General features: G+C 43.4%; 1 pseudogene; it reads left to right on the top strand.

The window, feature by feature from the left end:
- The first annotated feature begins 9,309 nt into the window (after positions 1–9,309).
- Positions 9,310–12,319, top strand: LOC136548500 (uncharacterized; annotated as a pseudogene).
- The last annotated feature ends 4,810 nt before the right edge of the window (positions 12,320–17,129 follow it).

Below are 17,129 nucleotides of genomic sequence, written 5' to 3'. Positions count from 1 at the left end.
CAAATGCATATTTGGGGTAGATGATGTAGAGATCATAAGTGTAGATGGCTCTAACTTGATCTTCAAAGGCTTTAGATATGAGAATCTATACTTGGTTGATTTTAATGCTAGTGAAGCTAGATTATCTACATGCTTGTTCACTAAGTCTAGCATGGGTTGGTTATGGCATAGAAGGCTTGGTCATGTTGGAATGAAATAATTGAATAGATTAGTTAAGCATGACTTGGTTAGAGGCTTAAAAGATGTTGTGTTTGAAAAGGACAAGCTTTGTAGCTCTTGTCAAGCTGGAAAACAAGTTGGAAACACCCATCCCAAGAAAAGCATGAAGAGCACTAGTAAAGCATTTGAGTTATTGCACATGAATTTGTTTGGGCCAACACAATACACTAGCATCTATGGTAACAAATATGGCTTTGTGATAGTGGATGATTATACTTGATACACATGGGTATTCTTTCTAGTGGACAAAAGTGATATGTTTGCAACATTCAAATCATTTGTCAAGGGCATTCATAATAAGTTTGAAACAACCATCAAGAGAGTTAGAAGTGATAATGGTAGTGAGTTCAAGAACACTAGAATTGATGAGTTGTGTGATGAATTTGGAATTAGACATCAATTCTCAGCCAAGTACACTCCACAATCAAATGGCCTTGTTGAGAGGAAAAATAGAATACTCATTGATATGGCAAGGTCTATGCTTAGTGAGTACAATGTTAGTCAATCTTTTTGGGCCGAAGCTATCAACACGGCTTGCTATTATAGCAACCGCCTCTATTGTCACTCATTGATAGAGAAGACACCATATGAGCTCTTAAATGGTAGAAAGCCCAACATTGCATATTTTTAGGTCATTGGTTGCAAATGCTATATCTTGAAGAAAGGCACTAGATTAGGCAAGTTTGATAAGAAATGTGATGAAGGATTCCTACTTGGTTATTCCACTACAAGCAAAGCATATAGAGTTTGGAATTTGGATAGTGGTACTCTTGAGGAAGTTCATGATGTTGAATTTGATGAAACCAAGGGTTCACAAGTAGAGAATGAGAACTTGGAAGATGTTAGAGGCATTCAACTTTCAAATGTCATGAAGAACATGGATGTTGGTGAATTGAGGCCTAGGCAAGTGAATGATGATGAAGATGATCAAGTGCAAGTGCTCTCTAACTCAAATGTACAAGATGATACAACTCAAGCTAGTACAAGTGGTTCTCATGATAATGAACAAGATCAAGTGGCTAGTACATCATCTCAACCCAATGATCAAGCAAGTGTAAGCAATCAAGTTCCAATCCTCCAACTAACCAATATTGCAAGGGATCATCCATTGGACACTATTATTGGTGATATTTCAAGAGGTGTGCAAACTAGATCAAGATTGGCTCCATTTTGTAAGCATTTCTCATTTGTGTCATCCATTGAACCGAAGAAGATAGATGAAGCATTGAAGGATGTTGATTGGGTGAATACTATGCATGAAGAATTGAATAACTTCACAAGAAATCAAGTATAGGAGTTGGTAGAAAGACCAAAGGGACACAATGTGATTGGAACCAAATGGGTCTTTAGAAACAAGCAAGATCAAGATGGGATAGTAGTAAGGAACAAAGCAAGATTGGTAGCACAAGGCTATACACAAGTTGAAGATCTTGACTTTAGAGAAACATATGCCTTGGTTGCTAGATTAGAAGCAATTAGAATCTTGCTAGCCTATGCTTGTGCCCACAACATCAAGCTCTATCAAATTGATGTTAATAGTGCATTTCTCAATGGTTATATCAATGAAGAAGTATATGTTGAGCAACCACCTGGTTTTGAAGATGATAAGAAGCCCGACCATGTGTACAAGTTGAAGAAGGCTTTGTATGGCTTGAAGCAAGCACCTAGAGCATGGTATGAGAGATTGAGGGACTTCCTACTCTCTAAAGGGTTCATGATGGGCAAGGTTGACACCACACTCTTCATCAAGAAGATTGGAAAAGATTTGTTTGTGTTGCAAATCTATGTTGATGATATCATATTTGGATCAACCAATCAAGACTTTTGTGATGAGTTTGGAAAGATGATGGCTAATGAGTTTGAGATGTCCATGATTGGAGAGTTGAGTTACTTCCTTGGTCTTCAAATCAAGCAATTGAAGAATGGTACATTTATGAGTCAAGGCAAGTATATCAAGGACATGATCAAGAAGTTTGGCATGAGTGATAGTAAAGCCATTAGCACACCAATGGAAACAAATGGCAACTTGGATAGTGATGCAAGTGGAAATATGGTGGATCAAAAATTGCATCGGTCTATGATTGGAAGCCTACTCTATGTGACCGCATCAAGACCGGATGTCATGTTTAGTGTATGCATGTGTGCAAGATTTCAAGCCTCACCAAGAGAAAGTCATTTGAAGGCTACAAAGAGAATATTGAGGTACTTGAAGCATACACCAAATGTTGGTTTGTGGTATCCCAAAAGGAGCAAAGTTTGAGCTAGTTGGTTACTCCGACTCGGATTATGCGGGATGCAAAGTTGAAAGGAAGAGCACCTCGGGCACATGTCAACTATTGGGAAGATCACTTGTTTCATGGTCATCAAAGAAGTAAAATAGTGTTTTATTATCAACTGTCGAAGCCGAATACATATCTGCCGATAGTTGTTGTGCACAAGTACTTTGGATGAAGGCCACTTTGAGTGACTTTGGAATCAAGATCAAAAAGGTGCCATTGCTATGTGACAATGAGAGTGCAATCAAGTTGACAAACAATCTAGTTCAACATGCAAGAACAAAGCACATTGATGTCCGCCACCATTTCATAAGAGATCACCAACAAAAAAGGGACATTTGCATTGAGAGTGTAGGCACCGAAGATCAACTTACCGATATATTCACCAAGCCATTGGATGAGAAAAGGTTTTGCAAGCTAAGGAATGAGTTGAACATATTGGATTTCTCAAATATGTGTTGATGCAACCCCCCCCCCCCACTTATATGACATGCCTCTCCTTCGAGCAATCCAAGGTAAAAGTTGATTGGCATGGCATACATCCTTGCTAAGGACATGATTAGTGCATCTAGTCATTTCTTAATTTTAATAGGCTCATTCATGAAAATCAAATGAATTTGATGATTGTATGGTACCACTATTGCTTCTATGCTTATTTTTGATCTAGTGGTAGCATATGACATGTTTGTGGGCTTGTAAACCTAGTGTTTGATCTAGAAAATGAGCTCTAAGTGTTTAACTCAACATGGTACAAGATAACCCTTATTTGGAGGTGTGAAGAAGCTTGTCCTTGGATCAAACCGAGTTAAATATCTTTGACAAATGATCTAGATTAGACTAAATTTGGGAAATGATCCTCACCCCATTGATTGACATTGATAATCTCAATCTATCTATATTTTAAACCTTTGTGGTCATTGATGACAAAGGGGGAGAAATAGTGCACAAAGATAGTAAAAAGACAACACAAAGGGGAGAGAAATAAAGATACAAGTGATAGGGGGAGAACTTGACATAAGGGGAGAAATATGATAAAGGAAAGGGATCAATTAAAATTTTAAGCACACAAGTAGGGGGAGCAAGCTCATAAACTTGTATGGTGCACTTGAATGTGCATTTCATATGTTTGCTTGCATGGCACAAGTTTTAAATTTCAATATTCATGCTTGTGTGGTGTATGCTAGTTGTAGGTTTGAATGATAAAATGAAAAACTAGCATGCATAGGATATCTAATGATCTCATTTCTAAGTATTTCCAAGTGGTATCAAGCTAACCATGGTGCTAAGGATGGTATAATGGTGCACTCCAATTGGTATCATGCTTCAAAGGTTCATCTTTTACACCTTAGCATCATTTGGTAGACATTGTCTCCTATATTTCCTATCTAAGCATATGTGCAAGCTACAATCCAAACTCTTAGCACATATGTAGGGGGAGCAATTACTACCATTTGGGGTTCATAAAACTTGTTCATATCCTTTTACACATGGTAAAAATGCTTGGGCAAGCAACATGGATTCAATTGAATTTTTAATTCATATCTTTCTGAAAGGGTTGTCATTAATTACCAAAAAGGGGGAGATTGAAAGCTCTAGTTTGGTTTTGGTGAATTGATGAAACCCTAACTGCTAACCTAGTTTATCAAGTGATCATGAGATAGGTAGCACATTCTAAGTGGTGAAGCAAATGAAGATCATGACATGATGATGGTGATGCCATAGTAATGATCAAGTGCTTGGACTTGAAAAGAAGAAGGAGAAAAACAAAAGGTTCAAGGCAAAGGCATAAATAGTAGGAGCTATTTTGTTTTGGTGATCAAGACACTTAGAGAGTGTGATCGCATTTAGATTTGATAGTCGTACTATTAAGAGAGGTGAAACTCGTATCAAAATGCGGTTGTCAAAGTTCCACTAGATGCTCTAACTCATTGCATATGCATTTAGGATCTAGTGGAGTGCTAACACCCTTGAAAATGTTTGTGAAAATATGCTAACACATGTGCACAAGGTGATACACTTAGTGGTTGGCACATTTGAGCAAGAGTTAGAAACTTCACAGGTGAAGTGTCTGCCCGTAGAATGCGGAAAGTCTGACGGTGCCACCGCCGCCCTAGATAGAAAAGATAGAGGTCACTATAAGTGACCGGACGCTGGTCTCGGTTGGACCAGCGCGCCTGGTTAGTGGTAGTAGAGGGCGTGCGTTTTGGTCTCTTGATCAGACGCTAGGTCGCTCAGCGACCGGACACTAGAAGGCTGCGTTCGGTCATGCTGACGTGGCAGCACAGAGGAAAGACACCATGTGACCGGACACTGGCTGTGTCCGGTCAAGCATGACCGGACGCGTCTGGTCAGGAAAAATTGTTTCTGGAAACGACCGGATGCTGGGGGTTCCGCGTTCGGTCACTGTTAGCTGTTGCGTCCTGTCGACTATTGACCGTTGAGATCGGGTGAACAGTATTCAAAGAGAGGAGACACGTGGCGTGTATCACGTGTCCGGTCGATCCGACTGGAGCATCCGGTCACCTCGAGTTGTGCTGAGTGAAGGGGTATAACAACTCTATTTTGTGGGGCTTCTATTTAAGCCCCATAGCTGGCTTAAGCTCACCCTCTTGGCCATTTACATTGACATAGCAACCTTGTGAGCTTAGCCAAAGCCCTCCCACTCATCTCTATCATTGATTCATCATCTTTGTGAGATTGGGAGTGAATCCAAGTGCATTGCTTGAGTGTTTGCATCTAGAGGCACCTGGTGTTCGTGTTTTGCTGTGGGATTTGCTTGTTACTCTTGGTGGTTGCCGCCACCTAGACGGCTTGGAGCAGCGAGGATCGTTGAGCGGAGGGTAGTGATTGTCTCCGGCTCTGATCGTGGTGATTGTGAGGGGTTTTTGACCTTTCCCCGGCGGAGAGCCAAAAGGTACTCTAGTGGAATGCTCGTGACTTGTGTGATCCTCATCTTGTGTTGGTTGTGCAGCACCCTATTGAGGGTTTGGCATGTGAAGCCAATTAGCGCGTGAACCTCCAAGTGAGTGAATCGCCACAACGAGGACTAGCTTGCCGGCAAGCAAGTGAACCTTGGTAAAAAATCATTGTGTTCATCATTTGATTCTGAGGTGATTGGTCTTCATTGTTATTCATTCTTGTGATTGATTGGCTCCTTCCTTGACATGGCAATATAACCATCTTGCTCACTCTCTTTATATTACCACAAACTAGTTGTCAAGCTCTTTAGTGTAGCTAGCTGTGAGAGCTTGTTAGTTTAGTTAGTGTGGCTCTTTAATTAGCCTTTGAGAGCACACTAACTTAGTATAGTGACAATAGCTATTGTGTGGATAGAAACTATATCAACTAGAATTGTGGTAGGTGGCTTGCATTATTAGTAGGCTAGCGCAACACTTGCTTCGCCTCATAATTGTCTAACCGGTTTGCTAAGTGTTGTTGTAGAAATTTTTATTAGGCTATTCACCCCCCCCCTCTAGCCATTAGGACCTTTCAGAGAGCCATACCCTTACTGAAGAAGAAGCCAAGTATAGGTCCAAAGGCAGTGTAGGAAGAGCTTCAAGACAAGTACAAAATAGAGATCCCATATCAGACTGTTGTCTATGGCAAACAAAGGGCAGCCAACAAGTTGTTTGGAAAATTGGATGATTCATTTGATTGGTTGTACAAATTCAAGGTAGAGGTAGAGATGGGATCACCAGGTAGTATATTGGAGATAGACATAGAGATTGTGGATGATAAGGTTCACTTCAAGAGATTTTTTGTTGTTGTTTCAAAGCTGCTATTGATGGTTTTAGGAATAGTTGCAGGCCATACATCAGTATAGACTCTACAGCCCTAAATGGGCTTTGGAATGGCCACCTGCCTATAGCTCAAGCTTTGGATGACCATAACTAGATGTACCCCTTAGCATTTGTTTTTTTTTTACTCAAAGACCAAGGAGAACCGGACCTAGTTCATGGAGCAACTTAGCAAGTCCATAGGCCCTATGGAGAACCTAGCTGTCTACACTGATGCTTGCAAGGGCCTTGAAGCTACAGTGGCCAAGGTTTTTCCTAACAGTGAACAGAGGGAGTGCTTCAGGCATTTGATGGACAACATGAAGAAGTACTACTCAGGAGATGTTTATGCCAAGAACATGTGCCCTATAGCAAGGGCATATACACCCCACAAATCTAAGTACTTTAATAAGGTAGTAGATGCTAGTCCAGATGTGCTTAATTGGCTCAAAGAACATCACAACCTATTATGGGCAAGGAGCAAATTTACCACAGAGATCAAGTGTGACTACATCAATAATAATCTGGCTGAGAGTTGGAATGCCTAGATCAAAGGAGCACAAGGACCTGCCTGTTCACTACTTGGTTGATGCTATTAGACAGAAGACCCTCACTCTTTTTGCTAAGAGGAGGAAGATAGCAAATGCACTGTCTCCTGGGATACTGCCTGCAGTTATACATCAGCTCAATGCAGGCTCTAGGGGTTTAGGCCATCTCAAGGTGACTAAAGGGCACCCAGAGGAAGCAGAAGTGACTAAGATTTACAAGGATGAAGAGGTTAGAAGGCATGTTGTCTACCTGCCACAACATGTCTACACACTAGAGAGTGGCAGCTAACGGAAAAACCTTGCTCACATGCATTGGCTGTCATCACAACCATGAGGCAACCCAATATGGATCAGTATGTGGACAAGTACTACTCAATTGAGAAGTTCCAGGCTGCATACCGTGGGATCAGTCCCAGCATAACAGATAGAGGACAATGGCCAGAGGTGGACAAGGGCTTCAAGTTGTTCCCACTAGTTACAAAGAAGACTAGACCACCAAGAAGGCAGAAGAAGAAAAGGCATCTTGCTCCAGGTGAGAGAAGTGGCAAAGCAACAAGACAAGTGAAATGCCCTAATGATGGTGAGTATGGCCACAGGAGTGGAAGTTGGAGGTGTCATCTGACTGGCACAAAGAAAAGGTAATTTGCACACTAACTTATTTCTATTGTTGTTGCCTTCAAACCATGATACCTAACAATAGCATTATACAAAAAGATCCAAGAAGTCAGCACCTAGACCTGGGAGGAAGAAGAATAAGACAGACCATACACCAAGTGGAGCAAACACACCTAAGACAAGGGCAGCAGTGGCTAGAGAAGCAGCAGCTAGGGCAGCAAAGGAGGCCCAAGAAGCTATAGCCAAGGCATTTGCAGCAGCAGAAGCTACAGCTACTACTGAGGGGATGTCCTAGATGTGCCACCACTTGAGGTTGAGCCTCCACCGCCATCACCACCCTCTACAAGCACTAGGAGGTATGCCATACTTAAAAACATTACAACTTGTGTAATTGAGGCAATTATGATGTAATTTCTTCACAAATAGGAACCTATGCCATGAACTCCAAGTTGTGATTGAGCTAGATGAAACTGCAGCAGTAACTGTTGACCCACCTCCTAAGAAGTTCACTCCAAGGAAGAAGCAGCTAGCAACCAAGACCAAGAAGAGTCCAGCCAAGAAGGGGAAGAAGTGAGTGAATGGAGTGGAAAAACAGTAGGGAGGACATTCATTTTGGTTGTAAAAGGCCCTCAAAATGACTTCTTTTATGTAATTGAGGCCTTGCCTTGGCCAGACATGCTTATGTAAGTGGCCAAAACTATGTAAGTGGCCAAAACTTGTGGCAACTCCTCTGAACAACAACTCTGTTTGATGTGGCCTGAATGTAGCACTGCTGGTTGGTTTATGGTTAATGTGTTCCATCTGTTATGTGTGATCTATTATGTTGAATCTGTCGTGTTTCAGTTGATCTGTCTTGTGTTTGTTACCGAGTTAGGCCTATTGATCCACTTCAGTTGCTTTAGGTTTATTTTACCATCTATGTGTCACATAGGTTGTGGGCTTCAACTTTCGTTTTGCAATGTAATTATACTCTTAGTTGATCTTTACATTGGTGAATCATATCACTTGCTGGTTGATAATTTATGATAGACAATCAGTCCCACAAACATTGTGCCCTTGATTTGTTTGCTTATTACCCAAGAAATAGTTGTTAGTTGTATCTTCTGAGAATAATCCTTCCTTCCAGTAGATGCTTTGACTTTAGTTGATAATTAAATGTACTCATCTACGTCTAACGTCTCCATGGGTATAATTAATGCTTTTTCATGTATTTCATACCGGCAAAACTACTCTCAGGACATTGAAACACAATTTACACATTGTCACATTGAAACACAATTTTCATTTCCATACATTGTCACATTGAAACACAACTTTTATTTTCCATACATTGTCACTTCATTGCAACATACATCACAATAGATCCAAAAACAATAGATATAACACACACAATGAACATGTTCATCTTCCAAATCAATGTCTCCATCTTGTGCTCCAGGTCTTTCCTATTGTTGTCGGGACCATTTGGACTGTCAACTGAAACATCTTCATGATCCACCAACTCTGGCCAGTTGGAGGGGCGAACCTGGATGAAGCCCTTCTCCTTTAGCTACTCGAAGTACTGCTTCTCAAATCTATAGTACCCACACGGCTTGAGAAACTTCAAAAAAATCCAAAGTTAGAACCCTAACTGTGACAATGGGGGATGGGCACTACATAGAACTCACCCCGTTCCTCGCACACTGGAAGTACAAACGCCCGTGGTTATCACCATCCTTCTTGGTTCGCCCCTCCACCACCCGAGCATGCCCGCGGTCCAGGCAAGGGATCAACGGGAAGCCGCTCAACTCACTCTGGATCCACACAGACGGAGGCAATGCGAGAGCTCCGGGCACCTTGGACCCGACTCCTCGCCCTTACAGATGACTCGGCGTAATGGAACAGGGACATGTCTCGCGGGGGGGGGCGGCGTTGTGCGCGGCGGCGGCGGTGGCTGGCAGGGCGTCGCATGCGGACCAAAGAAAGGAGAAAGGGGAGCGGATGGGAGAGAGTGGAGTGGGGCCGTGGGGTAATACAGACGCCAGGGGCAAGGCGGTCATTTTACATCGGCCTTCTGACTCGGATCCGAGCTGGACAGCGGACCTGGCGTGCCACGCGAGCAAAAGTGGTAAATGTGTATCAGTTTTTCTTTCTCCGATGCTAAAAATGTATCGTTAAACCTAAAGATGCTATCTCAGGAGTCGCCGTTGGTAATAATGGTAAAAAATTAAATATCCCGAAGTAGGCATAGGGGGGAAGTTGAGGTGGTAGCTATCAACAACGGAAAGATGCAAGTTAGGGGAGAAGCTTAGGACAGAAGGGTACAGGAAGTAGGGAGGCCTCACGCAAACCGGTTGAAGGGGTGGAAGATGATATGAAAGATGATGGTTCGAGCCCCCTGAAGTTGAAGGCAAGCATGGTACACGGGGGCACACCAAAAAGACTGGAGTTGGGGGCTGAATCATCGAAGGGGGATGAACAACTTGAGGCCCTGTTTGGTTGAGCTGTGGCTGTGGGAAAAAGCTGCTGTGGGCTGTGAGCTGTGGGAAAGCTGCTGTGGGCTGTGAGCCTGTAGAAAAGCTGAAAGCTGTTTGGTTAAACAAGTATAAAATATACCTTCTATCTTTATCTCTCTTGAAACAACTATGGAAGAGCTTTTTATTCCACCAATTTTGAAAAGCAGAAAGCCAAAAGCCAAAAGCAGGGTCAAATCAGCTTTCAAAAATGTACTACGGAAAAAGCAGCTGCTTCTGAAAAAGCAGCCTCCAAAAGCAGGCCCCTTTGGATTGGGCTTTTGGCTTTTGGGGCCAAAAGCCAAAGCCTAAAAGTCCAACCAATCAGGGCCTGAGTCTGGAGTGGCAAAGTCTGGGGATAACAGTGAGGTGGCTGCAGTGGGCGTGTCCGAGGTTGAGAGGACTTTGTTTCCCACCCCGGGGGCTGATCTAGTGGGGGGAGAAAGGGAGGATGACGGCAAGGACCTGATCAGCGTCCTCTCGGACTCCGTCCTCGGTGAGATCGTCACCCGCCTCTCCACTGCCGACGTTGTCCGTGTGCAGGTCCTCTCTACCCGGTGGCGCCACATCTGGCGCTCCTCCCCGTTCAACCTTGATCTTCGTTCCCCAAACTACTACGGCGACTACAAGTGCCTCGTGTCCGGAATCCTCGCGGCCCACCCATGGCCCCGGCCGCCGCCTCAAAGTCGACTGGCCGTATGACAACGGCGAGTCCTACAACTGCTGGCAACAGTCCCCCGCCCTCATCGGTCTCCAAGAGCTCGAGATCGAGGCTAGGTACTCTTCCAGGCTGGAAGACACGAGAGCACTGCAGTGGCGGGACAACACAAGAGCACTGCCAGAGCAGGCATTATTCCAATTCGCTCCAACACTGCGCCTCCTAAAGATCGGCCACCACACCTTCCCCTCCGCCGATGCCATGGCGTCGCTCCGGTTCCCGCACCTCGAGCTCATCTCGTTCTGCTGCGTCGACATCTTGGAAGGCACGCTCCACGGGGTGCTCGCTGGCTGCCCTGTGCTAAGAACCCTCGTCCTCCACAGCTGCACTGGCTTCGCCACAGTCCGGATCAACTCACCCACCATTACAAGCTTCGTCATCTCACTTGCAGATTCATCCACAACGAACGACTACGACTCGTACTGCTTCAACTACAACTTGTACGACTTCGACTACGAAAATCTGAGGGTGAGGGTGACGACGTGGCAGGTTATCATCGAGGATGCCCCTCTCCTAGAGAAGCTGGTCCCCTGCCGCCGCTCGGCTACTGCTGAATCTTTCCAGCTACGAGTGGTCAGTGCTCCCAGACTCAGGGTCCTGGGATCCCTATCCTTCACCATCCCCAAGTTGGAGATTGGCGGCACCCTCTTTGAACCGACCATCCGCCGTGTCAACCGTGTGAGACCTGACAATGTTATCATGGAGAAGCATTTGCTGATGCAGGCCGTCATGCTGGCGACGACACTGCGAACCGTCAAGACCTTGGCTCTGGAAGATGCAGATTCCATCGATGTCGTCAGCAGCTACTTGAAGTGTTTTTCATGCTTGGAGAAGCTATACATCTCGGTGAGCTCTTATCAACTTCAATTTTTGTTTCATCATAGTCTTACGTACATGTTCCATGCTTGCTGCTAAAGCTTTGTAGTTTCTGTTGCTTTTGGCTTAATCACTCTGCCCTAACTAAAAGGGCTTGTTGTATTACCAATTTATGTTGCATCAATGCTTATTTCTCTTGGCTGTTGAAAATAAACATTCTTTCGTTTGTTATGTTATCGTTATTCAGGCATCTCAAGTATACAGAAGTGCTGCAAGCTATGATAAACAAAATCCCATCGAGTGCCTTGAGCATCATCTTAAAATGGTAGCATTAGATGGATATGAAGGCATACGACCACTGTGAACCTGGGACGACCAAGGAATGGATTAAGGATCAGCAAAGGCAACTACAAGTCAGGAGCATGGCTTCCCGACATGTTAAGTTCCATTTTGTACGTGATGCAAGATATTATCAAGATGTTTACTGTGGCGAGGATATCAGTGACCTGTCAGAGCACATCCATGATTCCGCAAGAGATGACCCATTTGATCAATGGTTTGAATCAGAGAAGGAAGCCTTGGCATGCTGAAGGAAAAGATGATGATAGTTCGGAACTCCAGCTAAAGAGGCTTGGTTCATTTGATCAATGCTGAATAACAACCTCGTTTTCAACCTTTATTTAGTTCTTTATGTGTGTCTTCAGTTGATAGCATCACATTTTCTGTTTTGATGCTTCAGTACGAATCTTGAGAGAGCCAGTCTGTCCATGTGAATGTATTAAAGCATCATATTGTTCCCTTTCATCCGTATGGAATTTTCAGCAATGAATATCCCTGATTAAACAGCTGTCTTTCCACAATCTTTATACGCATGCATGCATGTTAATGATTCCCCTGCTCTGCCCCCTAATGATGTCTTAAAGCATCATAATGCCGTTTTATCCATGAGGTTTGATGCTCTCTTGTATTTTTCTTGGTCCAGATTATTATATACTTGGCTGTGCCTGGTCTTTGTGTGTGTGCCGCATGATAGTGATATCTGGACTGACTCCTAGCACCTCATTACTCATTCGTCGTATGCACAGGCACAACTCGGATTCCATTGCGATCAAAAAAAAAAAACGGATTCCATTGCACCTTCTGCAAGACCAGAATTAGCTATCCCTGTCAGTCGCTTTGCCACTGCTCATCAGCCATCAGAGCTAATTGCCCGAATCCATGGTGTCAGCGCTTCTGCAATCTCGCTTTGCCACTGTTGCAATGTTCTCATTTTCCACGAATTTACCAACCTCAAGGTTTGGTTGTGCGTTGTGGAATCTGTTTTTTTTTAGAGCTACTGGCAAGAGCTTTGCCGAGCACGTATTGATAAAGGAGTGCGCTGTGGAATCTGATTTCTCTTTTTTTTTTTTACAAAGGGAAACTTCACATTCCCAACCATTTGCAGTATGGTTTTACCCTTACTCAACTCATATTTTAGGGTCCACCACATTTTTCAGAGCTAACCAAACTTTTGCTTCGGTATATAAATTTGTCGAGGCCCATGAACAGTTATTGTATAAAGGCCAAATACATGTGGGATAATATGTAAACTTGATGCTCCCTGGTAGGCACGCTTAACAAGTAAAATTTTCAAGTCACCAAATCAATAAACACTATACATTTTTAGGGAAAGATTTGCACCCACTTTAAAGCAACTATAACAAGGCTCTTACTCAGGCTCCTAAACTCAAATTTGTGGGCTCAAGCAGAAAACACAACTCCAATAGACCCCATACAAGCCCCTAGAGCAAGGAGGCCCTCAGACCTCCCCCTCCAATTTCTATAGGAACACTTGAGCCCAAGAGGGGGTGAATTGGGTCATAAAAAATATACACCTAAAACTTAATTTGATCTAAATTAGAGAAGTCATAAACTAACTAGAAAAATATACACTTAACCTACTCAATCCATAAAGATTTTTGCAACCTAGAGCCAATTCTAGCAACTAGCCTACGCTAATCCAGTAAAGGCAAATGCCACACAAAACAAGCAGAATGCATAAGCTTAAATGTGGTAAGTAAAAGAGCAAGTCAAGAGAGAGCAATTCCGATGGTATCCTATGGTATCGTGAACAAAACACAACCCCTTAATCCACATGCACTAAAGTACACTCCTAGTTACATAGGTCTCTCTAGTCATAGTGTTGAGATTGCCACAAAGGTTTGCGCAACCAAAGCAAATGCTCTAAGCCACTAAGTCTCCCCACTGCGTTGCCTTTTATTGTCACCTTGGCAACGGCCACTATGAAACTTCTCCACGATGGTAGGGTCCTCTCAACCCCTTCACACCAAGTCATTGCTACTCTTGCAAGAAGGTCACAAAGACCTTAAGTGCTCTAAACACCAAGATTACAAGTGTGGTTTCAAAGTTATTCTCTTCCATTTATTTTGCTCCCTTATGTGCAAGCAAATGTATTTTTTTTTGTTTTAATCCTTTGTTGGTGCAACCAGTTAAAATGAGTTGTATTTAAGTTGCTCTTCGCCAAGAAAAAGTTTAGATTTTTTAAAATATATTTTTATTCATATGATTTTTTTAAAAAATATTTTTTCCTTATGAATCAAAATTCAGTCTACTAGCCGGATGATTTCATAAGTTGATTCTAATTCATCACTTCAAATACTTTTTTTACAAAATCTAGATCCAAAACTTCTATGAGCATCTAGATCCCTATTAAGCGCACCCTTAATATCCTCATAAATTTTGTATGAAATGATGTAATTAAGGACACTTGTTTGTTGCCTTTCTGCACTAATCAAATTAAATCGAAGTTCCTCTGTAGGGTTGGCATGACCGACTGCCAATTTCTCCAATTGTTCACTAAACTGACATTAGGAGCTTCCAAGAGTAGTCTACGAACCCAACATGATATATTTAGTAGTATAGGAAAGGGATAGATGTACCTCTGTTATCTGTTTATCTTCAGCCTTCACTCTTTTATCTTCCCCCTCCCCCCCCCCCCCCCCCCCCCCCCTGTAAATTCAAGTACTATTATTCGTTCCGAACTCTCTTTTTTTTCGGGTAAGAGTTAGTCCCCAACTCTGAACCTATCTAAAATTGTTTTGGACAATTAGAGTATGTGGCAATCAAATCAAAAGGTGCACAAAGTTAATAGCTTGTGGATTAATCTTGTAAGTAGCCAAGCAGTGTATTTACCTTTGCCTCTCTGTTTTGTTCCCTTCTGAAACATAAAAAGAGGCTCTGTTTCATTTTTCCTTTTCTCTCCTTTTTGCATCTGATTAAATAATTTGACTGTAGATTAGGTTTTGTAGTAACGCAAAAAACATTAAGATATATTCAATAGTCATGTAAGGTGTAGTTTGTGTATATGACAAAGCATAAAGGAATGGGTTATTTTGGATTATTTGTGTGAACAAACTTGGATCTGTTCTTTTGCCATGCTTTTAGAAATATAATTGGCTGGAGGAATTGTTTCCGCCAGACTTCTTAACTGAACCAATCTATGGGCTGGATTGTATTTTTGCATAGAATAGTAATGTATTTGCTTTATTGCAGCCATATGCTGCTCTTCTGCTTCTTTATATGTTGCCTGAAAGTTTGGGTTTTGCACTGTGGTAACGTGCGTTAAGTAAAATTCACAACAGCAGCAGCCAAGCAGAAGCAGGCTTGCTGGATGACGAGCGCTAGGTTCTGAAGACATTGAAGATGTGTTGATTCTTTGGCGACCATCTCTACCGTATGGACTACATGTACTTTGTAGATTGTTTTAATAATACATTTTAAAATTGGTTTTTGGTGATTTCACTTGCAGAGTCATTGCCAAGGAGGTGCAGGCATCAGCATCTGTTGTTTGCCAATTGATGGCAGGAAACTCTCTTTCCATTTCAGTATCCAGAAGTCACTGTACAGGACTACTCAAGTGGCTTTCCATAGAAGATGTTTAGGTTAATTATATTCTCTTTGATATGGTACTTGCAAAATCTTGATTTTGAGCATCTGTTAAATTCTTTCATGTATTTCCATGCCCCTTTTGGACCTTGTCTCCATGTGGATGTGATCATGAATGACATTCGTTTCTATGTCAGCCAGGCATCTGATTTTGGCCTAACGAAGATAGATGACACTGGCAGAACTATTCCCTTCAGCGAGAAACCAAAAGGAGACGAATTAAAGGCAATGGTAAGTTGGATTTTTCTCTTCATTCCAGCTAACTTCCTGTAGTTCTTTGGGTGCACAAATTTTAGTGGTCTCATGTATTAAACTAAAGCGAACAAAAATTCATGGGACATTATTGTTATTTTTGTTGTCTGCAGCAAGTTGACACCACAGTACTAGGCTTATCAAAGGAAGAAGCAGAAAAGAAATCTTACATAGCTAATCGGAAATGCTATGGTGAGGACGTCCGATCCTCCGGACCCTCCCGTTCGCGGACCACAACACCAGTCCAATGGCCTAATTAGTCATAGCCTCTCGTTCACAAGTCCCTAACCGTAGCATGCAGTTTTCATTCTCCAGAAAAAAAAAACACTGCAGCTCGAGCGACCGTGCTCCACCGCACCGCCCCAGCATTCTCCATAGCGGCCGGGGGCTCGACGGCTAGCATGTCCACCGTGCTCGAGCTCGACCGCCCACCTTGATCCCTCTCCATCGCATCTCCCGGCTGCCCGCCTTCCTCTCTCTCTCTCTCTCTCCACGCGTGGACCGCCGTGGCCTTCTCCAGCTCGTTGGCCGTCTTCTCCATCGGAGCAGCGACAGCTCGCGCTAGACCCGCCATGGCCTTCTCCACCGGAGAGGCGACAGCTTGTGCTAGCATGAGATCGGGAGTGCCACCATCCAGCGCCGCACCGATCCACCTCGCCCGTCACGGAAGGGGAAGCAGGAGATGCCTACGCCTGCACCTACGCCCCCATCCACCTCGCGTCGTCGGCAGAATGGGGAGGCCTGCGCCACAGCAGTTCCCCACCAGGTAGGTCATGGCCGTGCGGCGATGATGTGTTATAAGTGTTTTTGGACGTTTTTCAGACATGTTGCAAGCCTATGTTTCAAGTATTTCAGTTGTTTTAGATGTATGTTTCAATTGTTTCATGCGGATGCTACAAAAGTAGATCGGGATGTGGCATATGTTGCAATGGTTATACACGTATGTTGCAAGCGTCTATCCGCAATGTTTCATCTATTTTTTCTACACGTATGTTACAAGTGTTTCAGAAGCATGTCCCAAGTGTTTCATCTGTCCTCTTTGTATATTGCATCTAGATGTTTCAAAAGTAGATCGAAATGTTGCACATGTTGCAATGGTATTTCAACTGTATTTTTAGACGTATGTTGCAGAAATTTCGTCTGGATGCTGCAAAATTAGATCTATTGTTTGAATGTTGTAGTAGGACCCACCTGCCACAACCACATGCTTGCAGCTGCTGGATCCACGTGCATGCGTGTGAGAGCGGAGGCGCACGAGCTGCAGGCGCGGGAGACAAGAGCGGGTGCAGATCGAGACGCATGTGGGCGTGCACGTGTGCGGGAAACAGAACGGCATGAGCCCTCACGTGAAGCAGGCGTAGGCGTGCGGGTGGACGCGTGAGCGAGCGTCCGGACGTTAGCGCCCGAATGAGGATGTCTGGGCGCTAGCATTTCCGATACCTAATATATGCGATAACGGGGACACTCTGTAT

This window comes from Miscanthus floridulus, chromosome 4 (assembly GCF_019320115.1).
Source record: "Miscanthus floridulus cultivar M001 chromosome 4, ASM1932011v1, whole genome shotgun sequence".
Taxonomy (NCBI): domain Eukaryota; kingdom Viridiplantae; phylum Streptophyta; class Magnoliopsida; order Poales; family Poaceae; genus Miscanthus; species Miscanthus floridulus.
The sequence above is the reverse complement of the archived record's forward strand: the minus strand, read 5'-3'. Positions and strand labels throughout refer to the sequence as shown.